At 45.6% G+C, this 24,555-nt stretch overlaps 1 long non-coding RNA gene across 1 annotated transcript in view; it reads right to left on the reverse strand.

Moving 5' to 3' along the window:
- The window catches only part of LOC141253095 (uncharacterized), a 163,548-nt gene that overhangs the window by 23,822 nt on the left and 115,171 nt on the right, over positions 1 to 24,555 (reverse strand). Inside the window, exon 2 of the long non-coding RNA XR_012314226.1 lies at positions 11,815 to 11,956. This is a non-coding gene — a long non-coding RNA (uncharacterized lncRNA). The remainder of the gene's footprint in view (positions 1 to 11,814; positions 11,957 to 24,555) is intronic.

Genomic DNA, 24,555 nt, shown 5'->3' on the forward strand with positions numbered 1-24,555 from the left:
GCTTTTTTTTTTTTCTTAAAAAGGTTTTGAAAAAATGCTCGGTGGGAGAAAAAAAAAGTGCACGTCACTTCTTTGAAGAGGATCCTAAAGGAAACTTGTCCAAACTAGACACTGTCCAATCAAGAGACTGAAAAAAAAAAAACGCTTCCAAAAACTCATCCAAATTTTTTCACGGAAAACAAAAACTCCTCCAAAAAGGAAGTGGTTCCTGCCTGAAAAGGTCATCACTTTTGAACTCCTCAAACAGCTCCGTGTGAAGAAAGTCTAAGGAGAGAGTTTTATTGCATAATAATAAAGTATTTAGTACGAGAACATAAAGGGGGAAGCTGTGGTCTTAGGGTACAATGGCTAGATAAGTTATTCTCTAAAGCTAATTTTTGGTGTTTTTCTTTTGGGTGCTTGGAAAACCCCTTTAATATGGAAATATAAAAAGGAAATTAGCCAGTTTCCTCTTGATAACATAAATCCGCACCTGTCGGACATTCCCGACGTAGATTAGCTGAAATGTCATATATCAAAGGATGTGTTTTATGAAATGTTTTATGAAATGTTCCATGACACACTCCGTCCTCGGCCAAATATTATTTATAAGGATCCGGTGAAAACCAAGGACGGACACACACAGAAGAGGCCGCTGTGCAAGGACAGTCTAATAATGTGACTATGGCAGATCCATTTACCCCTTGGATCCCGGTCAGACGCTTCTCACCCAGACAAGCCAGATCTCACACTTTGCATTGATGAGGGGCAATACCCCGAAACACAGTGTCTGCAAATTGAGATTCTGTTTTTTTATCCTAAGTCATGTGACAAGGCTCGATAGAGGGTTGATATTGACTTTTAGGATCCCTACTTCCCATAGGTGGCGCTAGAGTTCTAGTCTTCTTCCTCTCTGAAGAGACAATTTCCAACCTTGCTGACATGAGGATTGATGAATTTGGGGATTGAACAGCTGCCATCCACAAGAATTCATGCAATTCAATGTAATCTTTGTTCCGCAACTGCAGCTCCATAGCTAAAATAACTGAGGATAACCATCCCACGGTCACAGGTGGAACCGTCACCACAGCTCACGAGCCGAGCCGCAGAACATTCCCGAGGCACTTATACAGAGATACCTTACACATAGTAAAGCTCTGTTAACTCATTCAGCACCATAAAAAAGAATCCGAATAATTAGTTCAATATTGAATGAGAGTTGATAAACCCTATAAACCACATAAGGAAATAAAAATAGTCTGCAATGATCCCTTTACTGCCTAAATGGCAAGAGTAGACTTTCATTCTCTAGATCATTTTTTTTTGTCAAAGTTGTCCATAGCCTTTAAAGAGGACTTGTCATTTCATATTTAGTAAATATCTCTGTTATTTTTTTTTACCTGGTGTAAATGCCGCTGTTCTCCTGAATCCGGCGATGTTTTTCGTTTGTTTCTGTGCCTCTCCGTTCCTGAGATATGGGCACTTTTCCCCTGTATATAAATCTAGTAACTTTTTTGCCAACAAGGCGTGGTCCTTTGGTAGATACCTACTGAGCAAAGTTGAGGACTAAGCCCACTTGGCTAAAAAAGACTAACTTTCTATACAGGGAAGAAGAGGCCGTATCTCAGGAATGGAGAAGCGCAGCAACGAACGAAAAACATCGCCAGATTCAGGAGAACAGCGGCATTTATACTGACTCGCCCCCTGGGCCGTGGGGCACTCGGAGCGGGCAACAGGGCAATAATGGGGGTAGTAGTGCAACCCGGTCCGTGGTTCAGGGTGGTCAGACCAATTGTTGTGGCAGTCTATTTGTAGGGTTTTAAATGTCCGACTACGCCACCCGTGGATTGCGGTCAGGGTTAACCGCCGCTGCAGTGCAGACCGCTGGGGCAGATGTAAATGTGCAGCACCGAATAGTTAAACTGCCCACGGGAGGAGTATGGCCCCAGGGCAATATATAGATGGATGATGGAGGGGATGATTCCGACCGCAATAGCCAGGAAACGGAGGCCTCTTAAACAGTTCAGGGTGTTTATTAGAACAGGTGAGACGACCCAAAAATAGTCCCGGCTAGGAGGGGGCCTGGATGTCTGAGAACAAGTGGGAAGCTGGCCCTGGTCAGGGTGAGGGTGAAGGCCTACCGTACTCTCTGCGCTCTTTCTGTCTATTTCCCTCCATGTGGTGTAACAGCCCATTACTGGCGTCCGTGTTTAGGATAAAAGGCTGGCTATAATCGGGGTAGGCCAGGATCTCATCCCCTGTGAGGGCCATCTTCAACTGGCGGAAGGACTCCTCTTCCGGCTTGTCCCACTTGAAGGGTGGCTTTTGGCTTCTGGGCTTAGACTGTCCTATCAGGAGGTCCTGCATAGTGGCTGCCATCTTAGTGAATCCGGGGATGAACCTTCGGTAGTAGCCTACCAACCCGAGGAATTGCCTCACTTCTTTGATGTTAGAGGGGCTTGGCCAGCTCTTGATGGCTGTCACTTTGTCGGGGTCGGGGGCTACTCCCTCTGCACTCACCACGTGCCCTAGGTACTGGACCTTCGGTTTCAACAGGTGACACTTTGATGGTTTCACCTTCAGGCCATAGCCTGCCAGGGCTTCGAACACCTCTGGCAGGTGTTTTAGATGGTCCTCGTAGGTCTTCGAATAGACGATCACGTCGTCCAGGTAATGTAGGACCGTCTCGAAGTTTCGGTGCCCTAGACAGCATTCCATCAGCCTCTGGAAGGTCCCTGGTGCGTTGCAGAGCCCGAAGGGCATACAGTTGAACTCGCTCAGTCCCATTGGGGTGGTGAAGGCGGTCTTCTCCTTGTCAGCCTCTGCCACAGGAACCTGCCAGTACCCGCTAGTAAGGTCCAAAGTAGAGAAGAAGTTAGCTGATTTTAGGGCAGCCAAGGACTCCTCTATCCTTGGTAACGGATACCCGTCTTTATGGGTGATACGGTTGATTTGTCTATAGTCCACGCACATTCTCATGGTACCGTCTTTCTTTTTTACCAGAACCAAGGGGGCTGCCCAGGGGCTACAGCTATCTCTAATGACCCCGGCTTCTTTCATTTCTCTCAGCATGCCCTTTGCGTTCTGATAATGTGCAGGGAGTACAGGTCTGTGTCTCTCTTTTATTGGTGGGTTGCTCCCCGTGGGGATGTGGTGTTCTATCCCTCTTACTCTGCCGAAGTCTAGCGGGTGCTTACTAAAGGTTCTCTCGTACTCCTGTACCACCCGGTAGACTCCTTGTTTTTGGTGCAGGGGAGTGGAGTCAGCACCCACATGAAGTTCCTGGCACCAGTCCTCCTTTTGTTTCTGGGAGCCATTACCCTCCGCCTGTGGAGATGGAGGCAAAGGTTCCACGGCCCTGATAGCTTTGTGTTCAACAGCAAACAGTTTGGCAAGTATAGCGTACCTGGGTAAGTGTACCTCCCTCTCCCCAATGTTGAGAATGCGAACGGGCACCCTCCCATGACGGACATCAACCACCCCCCGGGCTGTCAAAATGGTGGGCCTGCTGTCTGGGTACACGGGTTCTACCATGGCTTGGTAGTCTCTGCCTCTCAACCCGATTGCAGTCCGACACCAGATCATCATTTCACTTTTGGGAGGCATGGAAATGGGGAATGGGTCACTCAGTCTTACGCTACCGATCTCACCACCAGACAGTTCTACCTGCTGCCGTCTCATCAGAGCCTTTATCTCTTTGTTGAGGACTCTCTGTTGGCTGGAACTAGCATTCATCGCCACCTGCTGCAAAATCATAATTACTTCTGAAAGACAGTTTTAAATCACGTTAGTACCCACAGTTATTTTAGGGTGACTCTCACGGCGATCAATGTCCACAATGATCACTCTCAGTGCCGGCAGTTCAACCTTACCAATCTTGATGGTCATCTCTCTGAACCCCACTTGCGGCACAGGTTGGCCATTGCTGGCGATGATGCTTAAGTCATCGTCTGGATAACGGGTTATATCCGCGTCATTCCAGTACCGCTTGAAAAGTACGTAGGGGATGGTAGTCACTTGAGACCCAGTGTCCAGCAGTGCACTCATGGGGATACCGTCCAGCACTACGGGTAAGACCGGGCGTCCCCCCACGTACTTATCACGCCAATTAGATGGGCCTGGTGACCTTATGCCTGGGGGTTGGCCCTCTGCCCCAGGTCGGGCCCATTTAAAGTACAGTACCTTGCTAGATGTCCTGGCTGACTTCAACGGCGGCAAATCGGCTGTCCATCCTCAGTGTAGCGGTCGGCGGGCCTCCCTCTGAACGGCGGGATCCTCCTCTGTCGACGCCATGGGACATCCTCCGGACTGCAAGCCAGCTTGATGGGTCCTGACGGGTCCACCTGTAACGACTGTACGGTCCTGGTCAATGCAGCAACACTTCTGGTTAGTTCCTGGACCTGATGGTGCAGGTCTGCAGACGGGGATGGGCTTGAGACCTGCGCATCAGCCCCCACAAGGCCTGCAGGGTAGAGCGCCGCCCCCTGGTGGTAAGTAATGGCAGGGCACCGGGAAGTTACAGCGCCACTTGGTGGGGGTTCTCGGAGCACCCGGATGGCCCTATCCTTGAACTGCGCAAAAGTCAAATCGGGGTTCTGTAGGGCCATGAGGCGCAGCTGGGTCCTGTGGGCACTGGGCAGCAGACCTTCTATGAACTGGTCAGTTAACAGCTTATCGGTGTCCTGCACGCTACCAGGGTCAGCTTGTTTGATAGCTCTCAGGGCTTCTTGCAGGTTCAAGGCATAGTCTCTGATACTATCCTGGGCTCGCTGCTTACAGCCATAGAACCGCATTTTAATCTCTGCTGAGGTACGGGTATCAAAGGTACTCCGCAGCCGGGTCAGAATGTCCTTTACAGTCCTTTTCTCTTCATCTGACCATGATTTCACTTCCCGCTGGGCTGCACCGGTGAGCTGCCACGTTAGAATGCTCACTTTCTGTTCTTCTGTCAGGGGATAAACTTTAAATAAACTGTGCAGTCTTTCCTTAAAGTCAGTTAATGTATGGGATTCCCCCTGAGCATTGGGGCAGCCAGGCTGCTCCGGGGATGTAGGGCATGGAGAAGGGCATCACCGCTGCTGCAGCCACACTGGTGGTAGAAGGTCCTTCCGCGTTCCGTCATCTTCCTCCCCCCTAGTTAAGCGTGGCCTACCTTCCGACGATCCTCTTCTGTAGGCCGCGGCTCCGCTGGTGCTGCTCCATGTGAGGACCTTGCGTCGCGTCCTGGTGACGTCAGCGTCGCTCTCTCTCCCTTCCAGGACCTTGCGCAGCGTCGGTGCGTAGGGCGGAGCTTCAGGTCTCGCGCGGTTTGGACGTCCACGCCCCTCTTCTTCCCGCGCGGCGTCCTGCAGATGGCGTCTGATGGCGGGAAAACGACTGAAGAAGGCGGGAAACTGCTGAAGATGGCGGGAGACGGCTGAAAATGGCGGGAAACGGCTCTGGATGGCGGGAAACCTCTTTTTAAGGTACGTGTACAGTCTTTTTCAGGCGCGCAATACCCGTTTGTGGCGGGTTGGTCACAATCCTGCCGACTACGCCAAAGCTGACTCGCCCCCTGGGCCGTGGGGCACTCGGAGCCGGGCAACAGGGCAATAATGGGGGTAGTAGTGGCAACCCGGTCCGTGGCTCAGGGTGGTCAGACCAATTGTTGTGGCAGTCTATTGTAGGGTTTTAAATGTCCGACTACGCCACCCATGGATTGCGGTCAGGGTTAACCGCCGCTGCAGTGCAGACCGCTGGGGCAGATGTAAATGTGCAGCACCGAATAGTACAACTCCCCACGGGAGGAGTATGGCCCCAGGGCGATATATAGATGGATGATGGAGGGGATGATTCCGACCGCAATAGCCAGGAAACGGAGGCCTCTTAAACAGTTCAGGGTCTTTATTAGAACAGGTGAGACGACCCAAAAACAGTCCCGGCTAGGAGGGGGCCTGGATGTCTGAGAACAAGTGGGTAGCTGGCCCTGGTCAGGGTGAGGGTGAAGGCCTACCGTACTCTCTGCGCTCTTTCTGGCTATTTCCCTCCTTGTGGTGTAACAGCCCACATTCCTGAGCTCACCGTGTCTTCTCGCCCGTATGGCTTGCAACTTGGGTCCCTTTCTACTCTTGGCTTCGTACAGTTCTGCTGGTCCCTTCTGCTGTGGCGGAACCTCCGGGCTTCTTAGGCCAAGGAACATACAGTCCCCTGCAGACTGGTTATTTGCTGTAGGACTGGGAATCCTAGCAGCCTCGGACACCAAAGTCCGGTAGTTCAGTTTCTCTCTCAGCCAGGACAGGCTTCCCTCGCCTTCCGTCCCTGACTTGTGGCTCCTCAACTGCCACTCTTCCTCCTCAGCCTCAACTGAACTGGCTCTCCCTTCTCTGGGACACCTCTCAATCCAGAGACAGGTCGTCCAGAACTCTCTAACCCTGCCCCCAGTTCCAGCTTTTATAGGGGCAGCCTGCTCCCCCTACTGGCCTGGGACAGGAGGTGCTGCATGCTAATGGTCCCTGACCAGACAACCTCCCCCTTGCTCTCAGACACAGCTTTATTAAACATTTGTGGTATCCAGGCCAGGGTGACTCAATACCAGGCACAAAAATACATATTTATGGCAAGTGACAGGTGCAAGGGTCGTTCTGCTTTAAGAGGAACAGCTAAGGGTGTGCTATTTTTCTGTGTAGAGGGTTGGGATATAAGAATAGATGTAAATTGTTTTACCTTTCTGTCTTTCACCAGAACTGAACAAAACATTTCTGTCTCTGCCTTGTTTTAAGTACTAGTTTGCAAATGTTTATTTAAAGGGATAGGCCACATTCCACTAGATTCCACATTCCAGGCAACTCTAAATTCCCATTCTTTACCCCTGTCATATAGGAAGGGAGGTTGTCCATGTGATTTGCCCATATTGCACTCTCAGAAGGAAAGCATTCTCTGTATTTGTGCCATTTTTTTTTGGGGGGGGTGTTAAATTCTAATAACTTTGTTGGATAATTTTTGTCCGTGCCCTGTGTGGTGACTACAGGAGTGAATAGTCACATTAAATGTGATTCTGTGATTCTCTGCCATATTTTCCAAGTCTGCTGGATCTTTTTTTTTTTCCATGAGCTTCCCAGACTTTCAGAAAAGTCAATTTCCCTCCATTTGTAAAAAAAAATTTCCCCCCCATATTTCAGTACATTATATGGAAAAGTGAACGGCCTGAATTAAAACTACAACTCGTCCTGCAAAAAAAAAAGTCCTTATACGACTTTGTGGATGGGAAAAAAAGAGAGGTCTGGCTCTTGGAGAAAGGAGGAGGAAAAAATGAAAGTGCAAAAATGAAAAAAAAAAAGACCTCAGCGAGAAGGGGTTAAAAATGTGTTAAGTTAAATAGCAGTGAATTTTTCAAGGACTTTAAAGGGATCTGTCAGTAAGATCCATCATCCTAAGCTGTCTATATGGGACGTAGGTCATAGGAAGCTGAGTTAAATGACATCTTGATCTCTGCGATCCAATGTCTTATTCTAGAGAAATCCATGTTTTTTTTAATATGTAAATGAGCTGTTAAGATCTATGGGCCGGACATAGATCTCTGTGAGAATAGCCTCTAGAACTTATTTTAAATGACAGGGGGCTTTACCCGTGTGAGACATGTAGATCAGGACAGCAGTCTGTCAGTTATTACATGTCTTACTCTGGTAACTCCTCCTTTCATTTACAATAATCTCTGGATGTAGATTCTCAGGGAGATCTATGTCCAGCCCATAGATCTTAACAGCTCATTTACATATTCAGAAAAACGTGGATTTCTCTGGAATAAGACATTGGATCGCAGATATCAAGGTATCATTTTATTCAGCTTCCTATAACCTAAATGCCCATATTGACGGCTTAGGAGGGTTGATCCTACTGACAGATTCCCTTTAAGCAGTTTTAGACATAAATAGTTTCTCGCATGTGAATGCTCAGACATATGACATATTGCTAATAATGACTATGAATGGAGTCACTTGTAGACTTGTCCCTCTCACTAAAATCACTCTGCACTTTGTGTTTCATGCTAAAAATAAAAACTCCATGACAAAACAGCGATATTTAAAGAACTGATGTAACTACGCCCTTATTTTTGTATTGTGCATTGTGCTGCTGGGGTGGTGACGGCGCCCATCTTTTTTAGACCTTTCTTAATTAGTGTCGAATGATGACATTTATGGAGGGGAGATTGGTTGGTGAGAATTGTGACAAATGTATTAAATGTGCACGTCTTGATAAATATGCCTCACACTGTATTTTGGAGGAGAGATCTGCGCCCCGGTATTGATTAAAACGAATGTACAGTAATAAAAACTGTTCTTTCTTTTATGTTTTGTTTGTCAGCTTTGCAATTTTTTTTTTCAAAATCGATTCGCGCCAAAACGCAAGAACTGCAAAGCATCCGATTTAACAGAATACACGTATGTAACGCTCTGAGGTCTCCTAGGACTGTATCCAACACTTTTCAAGCTTTTTTACATGAACAGGAATAACTTTGCAATTTATCTACTTAAGAATCTAGAGTTAATACAAATGGTCACTGAAGCAGCAAACTTTGTGAAAACCAAAATTTGCATTAGTCTCAAAACTTTTGGCTACGGCTGCACATCTTAGGCTCCAGGGAGTATAGATCTCATCTGGGGAAAGCTGGGTGAGGTATAAGGAAATATGGATAGCCCCAGAAAAGCACAGATTGATTAGGGCTTTGGTAATGTGATTTCCGGGCCTGTGGTTTTATGTAATGATCGCAAGTTTGGGTTGCAGCATGTGCTTTCCTTACTGGACTTGTTTTCTCTGTAGACCTCACTTAATCCAGTTGATGGACTGGTATTAGACTGGTTTGAGACTGGTGTGTACTTTAGTTGGGGGCATAAACTGATGGGACAGAAGGGATCTGTTCAGGAGACTCTGTTAGGCTATGTGCACACGATGCAGAAATGTTCCGGATATTTCCTGAGCGTTTCTGCATCTTCCTGGCAGAAAAAATGCATGCGGATTGTACATGCGGATTGTACATGCGGACTGTTCAAGCGGATTGTACATGCGGATTGTACATGTGGATTGTACATGCGGATTGTACATGCGGATTGTGCATGCGGATTGTACATGCGTTTTTCCTGCCAGGGACATGCGGATGTGAAGCGTTCTTCATTTGCATTTCCGCATGTGGGTTGACAAGCGATTTTAGCATCACTTGGAAAGTGCTTGTCCACTTGGTCACACTATATAAATCCCTGCAACCGGCATGGATTTATATAGTGTGACCGTAAAAGAATGGTAAAAAATAAAAAATAAATATCATACTTATCTTCTGATGGCCCCCGGTCTTTTCTCCGCTCCGTCCTGGCTTGCCGGCAGCTCACGATGGTCTGAAAGGACCTGCCATGACGTCAGTTAGTCATGTCACATGGCTAAATGACGTCATGGCAGGTCCTTTCAGACCATCGCGAGCTGCCGGCAAGCCAGAACGCATCGCTGAGGAGATCGGGGGCCATCAGAAGGTAAGTATAATATCTATTTTTTATTTTATTCTTTTTTTTTTACAGGTACTATGGTACCCGTGTCCGGAGGAGAGTCTCCTGTTATCCACACCTGGGTACCATCCACACATTGAATCGCATGAAATCCGCATGTGCTTATCTAGTGATGCGCATTTCATGCGTTCCAATGCAAGTCAATGGCGGCGAAAACGCAGCGATTCCACAAAATAATTGGTAGTGCTGTGTATTTTTCCGCAATGATAATCCGCAGCGGAAATTTCCGCAGCATGTGCACAGCACATGCGGATTATCATTGGGGAACATGGCAGACCTTCTACCAAGCATTTTTTATGCATTTCCGCAGCGGAATTGCCGCTGCGAAAACGCTTAAAAAACACAGCGTGGGCACACAGCCTTACTGAGTTCTGCTAGTCTCCAGTTGCTGCTATTGAAGGGAGGTAACACACAAGCTTTTCGTTTATTTGCCTGGTGGCTGGTAGTGCGCCGCCTGTATAATCAGGGAAGCTGATGTCAAGTTAATGGTCAGTCGAGCAGAGGTTAATTTTTTTTGTGCCTGACTGTAATGACACAAAATACAATAGATGATCATGTCTCACGGCTTTGACTGCATTGATCCTATTTTGCCGCCAGCTTCACAGCTAATCTTCAATATTATGCAAATGAACTAAACTGTGGAGTTTAACCCGGGGGCTCTCGGCTTTATGGGGGGGGAGGGATAAATGACAATCCCAGGAGCTTCAGAATTGATTGACAGAGGGAAGGGTCTCAAAATGGCACAGGAACTTTTGGTTGTTACTGCAGTAAGGATGGAAAGTGAGTGTGAGGAGTAAAGGAGCTTTGCCCTTGATCAAGTGGAATGGGAACTGAGTCAGGACAACCTCGATGATGCTGAGCTCGATCCATTCATAGCTGTGTTATACAGCCAGAATTTGCCTCTAATAGAAGCAATCAGAGCTTGCTCTGATCACTGCTGTTTAACCATATTAAACGATGCAGTAAATCTCTGAGAGCAGCGTTGTAATAGTGCGCTTGAATGACAGCATTATTCTGGTGTCCATTGGCCCCTCTTTGACAAAACTGCAGAGAGCTGATGGCTTGTGATGGCAGCCAGGGAACTGCTGGTGGGATTTGGCCTGTGGTTCTGCTTCACTCGAGATCAGTAACATTCATATATGTATACACTGCAGGTTCAAGTGCCCTATAGGAAGTATAAAATGAAGTAATAAAGAATAAAAATAAAGTTTTAAAAAATATTAGGAAATAAAAAAAATATATAAAAGTTTTAATGAGCCCCCCTTTTCACAATTCAAAAATAAAGAGACAATCATCTGACCAGACTATATTCTCCCAGTGTTTCACAGGCTTGTCTAAATGTTGTTGATCAAACTTTATACGCGCTGGAACATACTTTTTGTTTAGCAATGGAGTTTTGCATTGTGAGCGTGCATACAGGCCATGGAACTTGCGTGGTGAGTGTACATACAGGCTATGAAGGTTGCGTGGTGAGCGTGCATACAGATCATGGAGGTTGCGTGGTGAGCGTGCATATAGGCCATGGAGGTTGCGTGGTGAGTGTACATACAGGCCATGAAGGTTGCGTGGTGAGCGTGCATACAGGTCATGGAGGTTGCGTGGTGAGCGTGCATACAGGCCATGGAGGTTGTGTGGTGAGCGTGCATACAGGCCATGGAGGTTGTGTTGTGAGCGTGCATACAGGCCATGGAGGTTGCGTGGTGAGCGTGCACACAGGCCATGGAAGTTGCGTGGTGAGCGTGCATACAGGCCATGGAGTTTGGGTGCATTACTTCTAGTTTTCTTTGAAACAATTGTACCTGCAGATTCCAGGTCTTTCAGTAGCTCTCCTTGGCTCTTGGACAACTCTTCTGATAATTCTTTTCACTCCTCAGTCTGAAATCTTCCGGCGAGCACCTGGTTGTGGCCAGTTTATGGAGAAATTATGTCCTTTCCACTTCTAAATTAGGCCCCAACAGTGCTCACTGTAGCCTTCAGTAGTTTAAAAATTCTTCTGTAACCAATGCCATCAGTATGTTTTGCAACAATAAGGTTGCTAAGATCTTGAGACAGCTCACTAGATTTACCCATCATTAGATGTTTCTTGTGTGGCACCTTGGTAATGAGACAACTTTTTATTGGCTATCAGTTGAACCAGCCAATAGCTCCTTTAGAAATATATTTATTTAGAAAATTGATGACATGTTAAATACTTATTTCACCCACTGTAGGTTGGGATTTGGTGTACTTGTGGTGCATTTTTTTGCATAGTAATAGCATGGAAGAACAAAAAGTGCCCGGAGCAACATAAGCTCTATATACAAACCTGAATTTAGTGCAGTCACATTGGTGTCATATGTACACAGTCTTTCATCCCTGATCCCCGTCCTAAAGAAAATTAATTCTTGTCCCAGAGCCGACAGTTTTTTGCATGCCAACCTCCATACTGCACCTGTAGATCCTCGTCACTTTAAGAAAGAAGATTCCAGATCAGTTAAACCGTCTTATGCAAATCTCCTTCCTGCAGGTGAAACGAGACTCAGCATAAACAGCAGCTGTAACGTCTGTGAGTGCAGGATACAAAGGCAACGGTAATATTAAGTCTGGAACTCAGATGGATAAAGTAAATGCATCAATACAAGTCTACAGTAGTTATCAACTGAAAAATAAGATTTTTTTATATTTGACATACAGCGATGTTTGAGTTGTACGTTACATAGGTGTCATATTTTGGTTCTTTCTTTACCAATTAATTTAGATTCATTTTTTGGTGGGAAAAAAAGACCATTCTGCTGCAGTAGGATATGAATGATAGTATAAATGTATTGTACGGATTCCTAAAAAAGTGCTGCCAGCCACAGGACTGAATCTTAAAAAGAACAGAAGAAAGACGTTTCTGTCTGCAACTCTAAAGGGCAACCACGAAATCAGCACACTGCTCATCTGATGGAGTTCAGTTTCTGGTGTGCAAGGAAAAAGCGCATCTGGTTATTCAATTTAACTTTATCCTGTATATATACAGTACAGACCAAAAGTTTGGACACACCTTCTCATTTAAAGATTTTTCTGTATTTTCATGACTTTGAAAATTGTACATTCACACTGAAAGCATCAAAACTATGAATTACCACATGTGGAATTATATACTTAACAAAAAAGTGTGAAACAACTGAAAATATGTCTTATATTCGAGGTTCTTCAAAGTAGCCACCTTTTGCTTTGATGACTACTTTGCACACTCTTGGCATTCTCTTGATGAGCTTCAAGAGGTAGTCACCGGAAATGGTTCTCAATTCACAGGTGTGCCCTGTCAGCAGGGCCGGCGTCAGCACCCGGCGCACCCGGGCAAATGCCGGGGCCCTGAGCAGGCAGAGGGGCCCTCTAGTGGTCGCGCACCCCGCTGGGCTATGGGCGGAGAAGAGCGGTGTCAGCGCCCGCCCTTCTCCGCCGCTTGCTCAGGGCCCCGGCAGCTGGATACTTACCTCTCCCCGTGCCTCCGCAGATCAGCTGTCTTCCTGCTCTGCGCTCCCTGTGACGTCTCAGGTCAGAGGGCGCGGTGACGTCTTTACACCGCGCCCTCCCCTGAGCCGTCATAGGGAGCGCTGAGCGGGACAAAGCCGACAATGCTGGAGTTCGGACCCAGGCAGCGGGCAGCAGGCAGCAGGCAGCAGGTGAGGAGAAGGGAGGTGAGTATTTGATTTTTTTTTTTAATGTATGGAGGCATGGGGCAATATAAAGAGAGGGGGGGCCATCCTGCATGGAGCATTATAAAGAGGGGGGGGGCATCCTGCATGGGGCATTATAAAGAGGGGGGGTGACATCCTGCATGGGGCATTATAAAGAGAGGGGGGGACATCCTGCATGGGGTATTATAAAGAGGGGGGGGGCATCCTGCATGGGGCATTATAAAGAGAGGGGGGGTGACATCCTGCATGGGGCATTATAAAGAGGGGGGGTGACATCCTGCATGGGGCATTATAAAGAGAGGGGGGACATCCTGCATGGGGCATTATAAAGAGAGGGGGGGACATCCTGCATGGGGCATTATAGAGAGAGGGGGTGACAGCCTGCATGGGGCCTTATAAAGAGAGGGGGTGACAGCCTGCATGGGGCCTTATAAAGAGAGGGGGTGACATCTTGCATGGGGCATTATAAAGAGGGGGGGGGCATCCTGCATGGGGCATTATAAAGAGAGGGGGCGACATCCTGCATGGGGCATTATAAAGAGAGGGGGGGGCATCCTGCATGGGGCATTATAAAGAGAGGGGGTGACATCCTGCATGGGGCATTATAAGGTGGGGAACAGCCTGCATGGGGCATTATAAAGGGGGGGGGCAGCCTGCATAGTGCATTATGTGGGGGGAACAGCCTGCATGGAGCATTAAAAGGGGGGGGGCTGTATGGGGCATTATGTGGGGGGTAACAGCCTGCATGGAGCATTATAAGGGGGGGACAGCCTGTATGGGACATTATGTGGGGGGTAACAGCCTGCATGCAGCATTATATGGGGGCCAGTATCCTGTATGGAGCGTTATAAGGGGACCGGTATCCTGTATGGAGCGTTATAAGGGCACCGGTATCCTGTATGGAGCGTTATATGGGGGCCAGTATCCTGTATGGAGTTTTATAAGGGGACCAGTATCCTGTATGGAGCGTTATATGGGGGCCAGTATCCTGTATGGAGCTTTATAAGGGGACCAGTATCCTGTATGGAGCGTTATATGGGGGCCAGTATCCTGTATGGAGCCTTATATGGGGGCCAGTATTCCGTATGGAGCCTTATATGGGGCCAGTATTCCGTATGGAGCCTTATATGGAGGCCAGTATTCCGTATGGAGCCTTATATGGGGGCCAGTATTCCGTATGGAGCCTTATATGGGGGCCAGTATTCCGTATGGAGCCTTATATGGGGGCCAGTATTCCGTATGGGGCCTTATATGGGGGCCAGTATTCCGTATGGGGCCTTATATGGGGGCCAGTATTCCGTATGGAGCCTTATATGGGGGCCAGTATTCCGTATAGAGCCTTATATGGGGGTCAGTATTCCGCATGGAGCCTTATATGGGGGCCAGTATTCCATATGGGGCCTTATATGGGGGCCAGTATTCCGTATGGGGCCTTATATGGGGGTCAGTATTCCGTATGGAGCCTTATATGGGGGCCAGTATTCCGTATGGGGCCTTATATGGGGGTCAGTATTCCGTATGGAGCCTTATATGGGGGCCAGTATTCCGTATGGAGCCTTATATGGGGGTCAGTATTCCGCATGGAGCCTTATATGGGGGCCAGTATTCCGTATGGAGCCTTATATGGGGGCCAGTATTCCGTATGGAGCCTTATATGGGGGCCAGTATTCCGTATGGGGCCTTATATGGGGGCCAGTATTCTGTGTGGAGCGATTCACCGGTTTCTGAGCTATTGTAGAATTTACAATAGATATCACTCATGTAATGTAAGAAGTGAAATCTTTGCATTGTACTATATATATATATATATACAGTATATATATATATATATATATATATATATATATATATAAATATATATATATATATATATTTCTCCGCCGTATCTCTGCATCATGAATCGTGGTATGTGTTAAAGGGGCCGACTGAGACTCTTTCGCCCGGGGCCCAGAAAAACCTGGAGCCGGCCCTGCCTGTCAGGCTTAATAAGGGGGATTTCTTGCCTTATAAATGGGGTTGGGACCATCAGTTGTGTTGTGCAGAAGTCTGGTGGATACACAGCTGATAGTCCTACTGAATAGACTGTTAGAATTTGTATTATGGCATGAAAAAAGCAGCTAAGTAAAGAAAAACAAGTGGCCATGATTACTTTAAGAAATGAAGGTCAGTCAGTCCGAAAAATTGGGCAAACTTTGAAAGTGTCCCCAAGTGCAGTTGCAAAAACCATCAAGCGCTACAAAGAAACTGTCTCACATGAGGACCGCCCCAGGAAAGGAAGACTAAGAGTCACCTCTGCTTCTGAGGATGTTTATCCGAGTCACCAGCCTCAGAAATCGCAGGTTAACAGCAGCTCAGATTAGAGACCAGGTCAATGCCACACAGAGTTCTAGCAGCAGACACATCTCTTCAACAGCTGTTAAGAGGAGACTTTGTGCAGCAGGCCTTCATGGTAAAATAGCTGCTAGGAAACCACTGCTAAGGACAGGCAACAAGCAGAAGAGACTTGTTTGGGCTAAAGAACACAAGGAATGGACATTAGACCAGTGGAAATTTGTGCTTTGGTCTGATGAGTCCAAATTTGAGATCTTTGGTTCCAACCACCGTGTCTTTGTGCGACGCAGAAAAGGTGAACGGATGGACTCTACATGCCTGGTTCCCACCGTGAAGCATGGAGGAGGAGGTGTGATGGTGTGGGGGTGCTTTGCTGGTGACACTGTTGGGGATTTATTCAAAATTGAAGGCATACTGAACCAGCATGGCTACCACAGCATCTTGCAGCGGCATGCTATTCCATCCGGTTTGCGTTTAGTTGGACCATCATTTATTTTTCAACAGGACAATGACCCCAAACACACCTCCAGGCTGTGTAAGGGCTATTTGACCAAGAGGGAGAGTGATGGGGTGCTACGCCAGATGACCTGGCCTCCACAGTCACCAGACCTGAACCCAATCGAGATGGTTTGGGGTGAGCTGGACCGCAGAGTGAAGGCAAAAGGGCCAACAAGTGCTAAGCATCTCTGGGAACTCCTTCAAGATTGTTGGAAGACCATTTCCAGTGACTACCTCTTGAAGCTCATCAAGAGAATGCCAAGAGTGTGCAAAGCAGTCATCAAAGCAAAAGGTGGCTACTTTGAAGAACCTAGAATATAAGACATATTTTCAGTTGTTTCACACTTTTTTGTTAAGTATATAATTCCACATGTGTTAATTCATAGTTTTGATGCCTTCAGTGTGAATGTGCAATTTTCATAGTAATGAAAATACAGAAAAATCTTTAAACGAGAAGGTGTGTCCAAACTTTTGGTCTGTACTGTACATACAGTATATACAGTGGGGAAAATAAGTATTTGATACACTGCTGCTTTTTCAAGTTTTCCCACCTACAAAGAACGGAGCGGTCTGTAATTTTTATCGTAGGTACACTTCACCTGTAAGAGACAGAATCTAAAAATAAAATCCAAAAACTCACATTGTATGATTTTTACATAATTAAATTGCATTTTATTGCTTGAAATAAGTATTTGATCACCTACCAACCAGCAAGAATTCAGGCTCTCACAGACCAGTTAGTTTTTCTTTAAGAAGCCCTCCTACTCTGCACTCATTACCTGTATTAATTGCCCATGTTTGAACTCGTTACCTGCATAAAAGACACCTGTCCACACACTTAATCAATCACCTTCCAATCTCTCCACCATGGCCAAGATTAAAGAGCTAAGGAAACCAGGGACAAAATTGTGAGCCTGTACAAGGCCATGATGAGCTTAAGGACAATAGGTAAGCAGCTTGGTGAGAAGGCAACAACTGTTGGCACAATTATTAGAAAATAGAAGAAACACAAGATAACTGTCAATCTTCCTCGATCTGGGTCTCCATGCAAGATCTCACCTTGTGGGGTAAGGATGATTCTGAGAAATGTCAGGAATCAGCCCAGAACTACACAGTAGGACCTGGTCAGTGACTTGAAGAGAGCTGGGACCACAGTCTCAAACATTACCGTTAGTAACACACTATATCATCATGGATTAAAATCCTGCAGGGCACGCAAGGGCACGCAGGCTCACGCCAGCACATGTCCAGACCCGTTGGGAGTTTTCTAATGACCATCTGAATGATCCAGAGGAGGCATGGGAGAAGGTCATGTGGTCAGATGAGACCAAAATAGAACTTTTGGTATCAACTCCACTCGCCGTGTTTGGAGGAAGAAGAAGGATGAGTACAACCCCAAGAACACCGTCCCAACCGTGAATCATGGTAGGGTAAACATCATACCTTGGGGATGCTTTTCTGCAAAAGGGACAGGACGACTGCACCGTACTGAAGGGAGGATGGATGGGGTCATATATCGTGAGATTTTGGCCAACAACCTCTATCCCCAGTAAGAGCATTGAAGATGGGTCGTGGTTGCGTCTTCCAGCATGACAATGACCAGAAAAACACAGCCAGGGCAACTAAGGAGTGGATCCGTAAGAAGCATTTCAAGGTCCTGAAGTGTCGTAGCCAGTCTCCAGACCTGAACCCAATAGAAAATCTTTTTTGGGAGGTGTGGAAAAAATGCTGCACAGTAAGAAGCTTTCAAAAAATAGAAGTGTTAATAGTTTGTTTGTGACAACTAACAAACTGCAAAGTGAATGAAGAAAAGAGAAATCTAATTCACATACGACAACGACGCCAAACATCCAGCCAATGTCATTAAGAACAAGGAGTCCTGGGGGTGATATTCCGGCCCCACAGAGCCCTGATCTCACATCATCCATCTGTCTGGGATCACATGAAGAGACAGAAGGATTCGCACAAGCCTCATACACAGAAGATCTGGGGTCAGTGGTCCAAGATGTTTGGAACAACATCAGCTGAGTTCCTTTAAAAACTGTGTGCAAGTGAGAAGTACTGAGAACTGATGAATGCAAATGGCAGTCACCAAATATTGATGGGATGCATATTTCTTTTTTGTGCATTTTGTTAACTGATAAAAAATTAACTATTAACACTTCTATTTTTGAAAGCATTCTTACTTTTCCAGAATTTTTTCCATACCTGTCAAAAACTTTTGCACAGTACTGTATATACAGTGCTTGCCACATACTTGCCAGCTGACCCAATTTTCCTGGGACAATTCTGTACACCAAACCAATAAAGGCATGGAGTTTCTGTAAACTTTGCCATATGTGGGTGATCATGGTTATTTTAGGGGGTGGCACAAGGCAGTGTCCCGGATGAGGTTTATATGAATCTTAATTTCTAAAAAGAACCTTTTAGAAAGACTAGAGATGAGACAATTCCCAGGCCAAACTTAAATTTCGTCAGATTTGCTCATCTCGAATGTATACATTATCTAACTTTCTTTTTATTCACAACTATATCATTGTTTTTGGACTTTTTCCAAGTTATTATGTTTTTGGGCAGTAGTTGCACTCTAGCTCCCAATGAAATTAGTGCCAGCACCACCCCTGGTTGTATATTTTCCATTACAAAAGAGTTCAGCTGTCGGCTATTTCACACCTCATTCTCTTGGCTTCCATCTGGATGAGGGAGAGACAAGCTGCAGAGAACGGAAAGTATATATATAATATACAGTAACAGGATGTATCCAGACAGTTCATGCAGGTTAGGAAGTAGCGTTCGTCATAAAAACAAAGCTATTAAATATATTCAAGAAACGTTGGCGTCACTAGAGTCCTTTGGGCCCCATTGCAAAGTAAGTACCAGGGTCTCCACGAGCATGTTGGTCTGTATGTAAAGTCCCCTGTAGTAGTAATATCCTCCATGCTATAATAATGTACCCCATCCTGGCTCCTATCCTGTAATAGTGGCACCAGTCCTGGCTCCTTCCTTTAATGATATCCCCCATCCTAGACCCCTTCCTGTAATAATGTCACCTTCCTTGGCACCTTCCTTTAATAATGTCCCCAGTACTGGGCCTCTCCCAGTAATAATGTCCCCCATCATGGCCCCTTCCTGTAATAATGTCTTTCAACTTGGCTCCTTCCTGAAATAATGTCCACCATCCTGGTCCCCTTATTTAATAATGTCCCCTATCCTGGGCCCCTTCCAGTAATAATGTAACCCGTCCTGGGCCCCTTCCTGTAATAATATCCCCCATTCTGGGCTCCTCCCTGTAATTATGTCCCCCATCCTGTAATAATATCCCCCATCCTGGGATCCTCCTTGTAATCTTGTAATAATATCCCCCATCCTGGGCTCCTCCCTGTAATAATGTCCCTTATCCTGTAATAATGTCCCCCATCCTGTCACTCCCCTCCAACACACTTAAAATTCTTCTTACATGTTCTCTCTTCCAGCGCATCTTCTTCTTCCTTCTTTATAGCCGGTGCAGAGAGGCATCATCATGCACCACCCACGAAGTGCCCGTTGACGTCAGCTGCCGGCCTCTGATTGGCTAACGGCCTGTATAGTGACTGCAGTGCAGCGAGCTGGTGACTCTCTGCACCATAATACATTTCATCTGAGTCTGCATCCAGGGACGCACACTCAGGTGATAACGGCGGTGCCGGTGTTAGCAGGCCACCTGACTCCACCCAAAGGGTGCGACTGCGATCATTACACCCCTGTCAAGAAACATTTACTGGATTTTGGATAATTGGAAGTTTTTGGATGTCTCAAGGCAAAAAGTTAACTTGAGATCCACTGCCCACCTTGAGGACTTGGTCCCTCATGTGCGATCTTATAGCTCCACCACCGATGTCTATGTAACTGCCGAAACTAGCCATTACAATAACTATTTCTTTCAAACAGACGGTTACTATGAAATTTCTGCCAACTTTACAGAAAGAGGGCACAAAATGGAAGTTTGGGCAAGGAACTAAAAACTTACACCCCTGAGTATGGAGGCTGTGAATAACCAGCCTCTGTATGGTAGAGGCTCCCGGACCCACCACACCACTGTTGGTAGGTGAAATAGTCAGGAGAGTGTGACTGCACCCCCTATTGCTTTGTATACTCTTTGCATACGTGCATCTGATCATGTACAGCAACTTTTCATGTTTTGCAATACTTGTCGTTTTTTCACAAGGTAGGTTTCAGTCTCTTAAAAAGAAGAGAAACAAGAACTAGCAACCACTCCGTCCTTACAGATGTTTCTTTTACTTCACCCCTTGCACCTGATTCACTTTCCGTTTTTGTTTTTTCATTCCCGACTTCCAAAAGCCAGAACTTTTTTTAGACATAGGTATTGCGAATGTTTGTTCTTAATTTTAAGATTAAATGAGAAAAAAATGGAATGACTTTAGCTTTTATATTTTGTGATTTTTTCAATTTTTAAAAAATGTATACTTTTATTTTAACTTTTTTATTAGGCCGCCTTGGGGACTTGAATCTGAAGCCATTTAATTGCTTCTGTTTGCAGTGTATTGTCCTGTCGGTGATTAATCCCTATTAAGCCCTGGCCTGTGGTGGCATCAGCATGGCACATATAGGGGCATTTATTAGATCTCCTGCTGCCATGAGAAGTCATTGATACCCCATGGTTGTAAGTGACAACTGATGCTGAAGGGTTAAACTGCAGTAATCAAAGCTTGGTTGCCCACTGACTGGCCTGCATGACGTTTAGTTTGCACAAAAAAAAGTGTTGGTAAAACTTTCTTAGAGTGGACTAGACTAGTTTATCTTATTCTGGGCTCCTTGTTGGGTGATTCCCCTCCTTTTTTTGGATGCCAAGATTTCGTACCAAGCTGCCCGGTGGGTGGTGGAGGAGAAGAAGTGCTGATGATGTGGAGCATCTTCTTCTGAACCAATGCACTTCACTTTCCTGGAAGGAGGAGCTGATGTTGCATGGAGGACCACCCCTGCGGATCGTTGAAATGCAAGAAATGACTACTGTCCCCCTTTCTTCCTTTATTTTACATCTGGTCACTGATGAAATGTACTAGCTATATTGTAATTGCATGAATTATTTATCGAATTAGTCTAAAATACTGGATGTGAGAAACATACGTCCAGCTGCCTGAGTGAGCTGTGTGTGCGGCATGTGTCCGATTCCATTGTGTGCATGAATGATGTTTCCTTTGATTGTGTCTGACGTGTGTCCGCAAGTGAGCTATGCGTGGTCTGTGTGAGCTGTGTGTGTGGCATATCTCTCCTGTGTGTGGCAGGATGTGCCAATTCTGCATACACACCTGAATAATAATAGTACGGTTCCATTACTACTGTTACTAGCACTGTAGTAGTAAGGTCAGTAAAGCAAAATGAGCATTATAGCAATATAGTACTGCTACCACCAGTATCAAATAGATAGTAGCAATGGAACAGAAACTAATAGTTTTATAAGTACTGCGCTGGAAGGATTTCAACTACTAATAAACTATCAGTAAGGCCAGACTGGTCATCTGGCAAATGTCAGATGGGTCAGGGCCGGCAGTGGGCTGATGACTCACTCCAGGGACGCACATGTAATCCTCCCTCCGGACATCCTATTTGGGCTCTGCATTAATGTTTTTGACCCTGCAGGGCTTAACTGCAGTGGTGACTTGTACAGTCTGCATAATTCAATCCTTCTTATCCTCATTCAGTGTGTGAAGGAGGAAGGTGGAGGTGACCTGATGCAGCCAGTCAGGGTTATCATCGTTATGCAGATTGCTGGCACTGCGCTCACCTCTCCCATACCTCTCCAGTCATTGTTGTCATTATTATGCACTCAGTTGAGGCATAAACAGGAGAGCAGGAGCGCATGTTAAAAGTTAATTTTACATTTATTCAGCAAGCGCTAAAAAACAAAAAAAAGGGCTAATTAGAATGTAGAAAAAAGGTGTAATACAGCTGCTGATGGGATCCCTTTAGTGTAATAATTAGAGATCCTATATATAAAATGTCCTTTATAAATATCTATTTTTCCACCCAAAGCACTTTTGCCATTTGCTTTATTATAAAATACTCTACACTTCTCCTTATATGGCTAAATAAATAGCAAATCATGTGTTTTTCTTCTTGACTTCCTCTGAAGTTTGAGTCTCAGGCAGGACATCACAGGATGCTGGGGCTGCACTCACTTTCCTGCAGCATCTGTTGCCCCTCCTGGAACAGGACATCATCAGGGAGCAGCACTGCTGTCACTTACCCTGCATCTATCACCACCGCCTGATGACATCTCATTTCACAGTAAGATGCTGCGACCAGAAGGTTCAGAAGCAGGTTGCCGACACTGCGCTCACCTCTTCCACAGCTTCTATCACCTCTCCAGGAAGAGGATAACTTCAGAGTATGGTGGTGACAGAAGGTGTGGGAACTGACGTTCTGTTCCATGAGGAGTGATAGACGTAAATCTTAATTTCCTCTAATGTCAGGCCGGGCAATAGTTGTAACAGAGACCCCCATCCAGGCAAGCGTGTGCGGTGGGGCAGCAAGTGCATCATTGTTCTTGGACTGGAGGATTTTTTATATTACAAATATGGTCTTACCTCCTTTTATGAGCAATTTACATGTTTCTTTAGGGAAGCTTAAATTCCACATAGTTTCATTCACAAACGAACATATTTAACACTCACTTCAGAGCTGGTGTGCCTGCCTGTTCTCACATAGGAAGGCTGAATTTCAGTCCCAGTCCAGCCCTGATTAGCAGTACTTTTTATTATAGAAGTACCATTATTAGTAAAAGTAACAGGATTTCACACATAAGAACTTTTTTAATACAAAAATTAAGTTCAATTTACAACAAGAGCATATTGAAATCTTGGCAAAGAGTAAAACGGTTGTCACATTAATCATTTCCTCAGAGACCCACATTAATATATTTGCAACGGTCAGAGAAAACAGAGACAGAAAACTCAGCAAACATTGAAATGAAAACATCTGCTCATTAATGAAATACTGTATGTGTCACTGTTTATTGGGCCACTGTAAGAGTACAGGATGTTACTCATCTGTACTGGATCTAGTTCCGGTCCTTGCTTTCTTCTTCTTGCTGTCAGTAGTCCATGCTGGGTTACTCAACTAACGCAGCGAACTTCTCTGACATTATCACTATATGCCTGTTCTCACAGGCCAGGTACTTGGGTATTAAGTAGCATTGTCCACAGTTGCAATAAATTTGTCAGGAGTTTGCTGCTACTTTTTATGGATCAGCTCCAGAATGTTGTCTATAGTCTCCAACTCCTGACTTTCATGCTACAATCAGCACTATTTCCAAGCTCAGTCCAGCTTACTAAGTGAAGTCAACAATTACATCTCAGCATACAAAATATTCCTGTGATTAACCATTTTCCTGCTGGAAAGTACTAGACTGCATTTACTTCTGTTGTTCCAGTGATTAACCATTGCCATGCTGGACGATACCAGTTTCCTATACAGTTATGTGCGTGTACACTGAAAGTGTATCATGAGAGAGCTTTCTTAAGAACACTCATTAACAATAATCTTGCAGTGTAAACAGGCTGCCTTATTGGGTGAAATGATGTTTTGTAAAGCATAAAATATCATCGTTTTGGGCGTTGCATCATCCTGTGTAACCAGGACTCGCACTGCTGAGAACAATGGAAGTCAATGTACACTTAATGATTTAATATAAATCTCTCAGTGCGCATCATTTACTTTGATCTGCCTGTGCAAAAAGGTTATTAAATGACAACCGATCGGTAAAGGTTTATCAATTGACGGTTTACTGCCACCGGTCAGTCCATATAAATGAACCCTTACTGTGTCTGTGTATCCGTACACCTGACTCTGATTCATCTCTGCTACCTGCTCAGTTTGTTCATCAGCTGTCCTGCATTATCTGCCATCATGGTCCTCACTGATCCACCTGTTGCCCATCAAGACCTCCTCCACCATCACTTTCAGTCCATGCCACTCATCTAGACATACTTCACTGGGTGAGCACTTAACACCATACCTGTTGAAGGAATTTAGAAGAAGCATGTAATAGATACTCTTTCTTAAAGGACCCTCACTTACATACAGCTCCTAAAACCTTGAACAAAAGGTAAATTTTTTTCACATTTTGTTCATGATGCTTAAAGGGGTTGTCCGGTCTAAATTGATGTCTGCGGTCGCTCTGTGTGACTGCAGACTTATGAATCCCCCCAGAGCACGCACTGTGTGCTGCTAGGGTTCGCCGGTTTCTCAGCCGAGAACTGCGATGATGTATGCGTTATGCATACTCCCAAGCAGAACTTGTCTAATGTGCATGACCTAGCTTCCATATGTGACATACAGAAGTAGTGCTGTTGCTTTAAAAGCATTCAGCAACTGTTAGGAGTAACACAAGCACAGGAGACAGAACATGTTGTGCTTCAGAAGCATCCAGCAACTAGAGGGGTTAACACAGTCACAGGAGAAGGGGAGTGTTTTAGCAGAGCTCCAGGGGGATTGTGGGGAAGTTGTTTACTGTCTGGCTGAAGACTAAGAGAAAGGTGGTGTGTGTGTTCTGT

This window comes from Phyllobates terribilis, unplaced genomic scaffold (genome assembly GCF_046119375.1).
Source record: "Phyllobates terribilis strain yellow unplaced genomic scaffold, ASM4611937v1 Scaffold_2__4_contigs__length_985480577, whole genome shotgun sequence".
NCBI classification, from domain to species: Eukaryota; Metazoa; Chordata; class Amphibia; order Anura; family Dendrobatidae; genus Phyllobates; species Phyllobates terribilis.